At 50.8% G+C, this 2,451-nt stretch overlaps 1 pseudogene; it reads right to left on the reverse strand.

Annotated features, from left to right (window-relative positions):
- Nucleotides 1-1,302: 1,302 nt before the first annotated feature.
- LOC125388537 (NHP2-like protein 1 pseudogene) lies at nucleotides 1,303-1,684 on the reverse strand (annotated as a pseudogene).
- Nucleotides 1,685-2,451: the final 767 nt, after the last annotated feature.

Here is a 2,451-nt window from a genome sequence, read left to right on the forward strand (position 1 = left end):
TACACCAAATACAGAAGCACCTCACTACCGGTGACACCAGGAGAGGTAGAATTGCACCCTGGAAACCAAGACCTTCTGAGTACCACCAGTACATGACCTCTGCCCCTCCTTGACCTCCCAGCCTCTGGTTTTGTGGGCAGAGTGGCCGGGGGGGGGGGGCGGGTAGAAACAGTCGGTAGAGGGATGAATGCAATATTGTGGGGCTATCTGTAGGGAGGTTAAAGGGGTTCTGAGGGAGAAGGCTGTGACAGACCAGTCTTTAGCCATAAATCTGCAATCAATTTTATGCCACCCACCTGCCTAGTGTCAAAGTGTCCCACACGAGGAACAATGAAAGCAGAACAGAGAGGCCAGGTGACTGAGAAACATGACCCCAATTCCCGTTGCCACAAAAACTCTCCATAAGGTGGGAAAATGCTCACTGTGCCTAATGCACCCAGGCATAGGAAAGCCTGGCCTCCCAAAGCTGAGGCACCCATTCCAAAGCTGATGTCCGTGACCCCCTGTCACCGAGGTTCTGTGCTAACTAGTTGTCTGTCAATGTGGCATAAGCCAGGGTTATCTGGGAACAAGGAACCTCAGTTGAGACCTTGCCTCTGTCAGATTGACCTGTGGGCAAGTTGGTGATTAATGAGTTTCACTGTGAGCAGAACGACCTCTGGATGGGTGGGGGTTGGTCCTGAGATGTATAAGAAGGCAGATTGAGCAAGCCAAGATGAGCAAGCTAGCAAGCAGTGTTCCTCTACGGTTTCTGCATCCGATCCTGCCTCCAGGTTCCTGCCCTGAGCTCCTGCCCTGGCCTCCCTGGATAGGGAACCACAGCTGTGAGGTAAGATAACCCTTTGCTCCCCAGCTGCCCTTGGTCATAGTGTTTATGGCAGCAGTGGAAGGCAGTCTAGTGCCAGCGGCTTCATAGCAGAGGGGAAACTGGACATCTCCAGCCTCATTACATCCACCCTGTTCAAAAATGTATAAAACTGGCCCAAACAACATGCAGCTGAGCAAGATGAAATATGAACAGAACAGATTTGTTAGCTCAGTCAGAGGATAAGATCCCAACACAGCTCAAGAGCACAGGCACGCAAGGCAAGCTCGAGAGAGGGGGTTCAGCATGTTCACAGCTGAAAGAGAACTCTCAAGGCACTCCTACTTTTACAAATAAATTGAATAAATTCAAGATCTAGCCTCAATCTTTTTTTTAGTACAATATTTATAATAGAAACTGGCTGAAAACACTACATGCTAACAGACGGTATGATGCAGAGTAGGGTGGGAGCAGACAGGAAGGGCAGAGCCACAGGCCTACACCAGGAGCCTTTCAATAGATTGTTGGATGGACTGGATCTGCTGCTTTAGCTGGGAGCCTTCTTTGATGGTAACAGGCGATGACGGGCCGGGAGACACCACAGTCCTGTCCTAGGGCCTGCTTGGAGCTCACAAATACATAGGAGACAGTCTTGTCTTCACACAGCAGTGGGAGGTGCAGGATGATCTCCAAGGGCTCAGCGTCTGCTGCCACCACGATGAACTCAGAGATGCCTCTGTTGAGGGTTTTGGAGTCTTCATTGGCTCCTTTCCGAAGCTGCTTGTAGTTGCGCGACTACTGAACAAGGTCCAGCAGCTTCTTGGTGAGATGGGCATCTGCGAGGGGATAGGCCTTCGGGTTCACATCAGCCTCTGTCATGACTGCGGTGCGCCGGCCTCGCCGCGGGTCGAGAACAGCCTAGCGTCGACAGACCGAAAGCACCACACGGAAAAACGAGCGGAAGTCACTTTCCTCAATCTTTTTATTAAAAGAAACTTTCGACTTTAGCTGGTTGCTTAGCTCTGTTGCTTTAGGCCTGTGGCGTCACAGTGTGCCATGGTGGAGGAAGAATGCTCACTTCTCAGCCGGTAGAGACTAAGATTGAGGAAGGGGTTAGGGTCTCAGGATCCGCTTCAAAGGCACACCTCTATGACCTCATTTCCTCCCACTGGGCTCCACCCTTTATAACTTCCATCCCCTCCCATTATTGCCATGGGCTGAAACTGCGCCTTCAATGCATGGGACTCTGAAGTGCCAGCTTCCTTCACACACTTGCTACCTTGCCTTCCAAGGTGGAGTCCTTCTGTTTCTATTCTGAGATCTACAATGAGCTCCTTGTCTCTTCTTTCCCCTGACAACACTAATTCTCTACCTTCTATGTTCTGGGTGCTGCCATATCTCCTTGGTGTCCATCTCTCACTGAGTGCTGACCCTGTCACTACCAGTGCTCTGTGAGGGTTTGGTGACCCACACACAGATGCATCTATTGTTGTCTGAGCTTTGCCCATTGGTGGATTCTGCCTCTGCTTACCATGGCTGTGAGGAACAGGCCAGAGTATCCCATGAGTTCACTTCAAAAGTTTGCTTTCTGGGTCCTGGGACTTTCATGGTCCTATATATGCCCACCACCAAGACTACTCTGCTGC

The sequence above is a fragment of the Myodes glareolus genome, chromosome 6 (genome assembly GCF_982192425.1).
Source record: "Myodes glareolus chromosome 6, mMyoGla1.1, whole genome shotgun sequence".
Taxonomy (NCBI): domain Eukaryota; kingdom Metazoa; phylum Chordata; class Mammalia; order Rodentia; family Cricetidae; genus Myodes; species Myodes glareolus.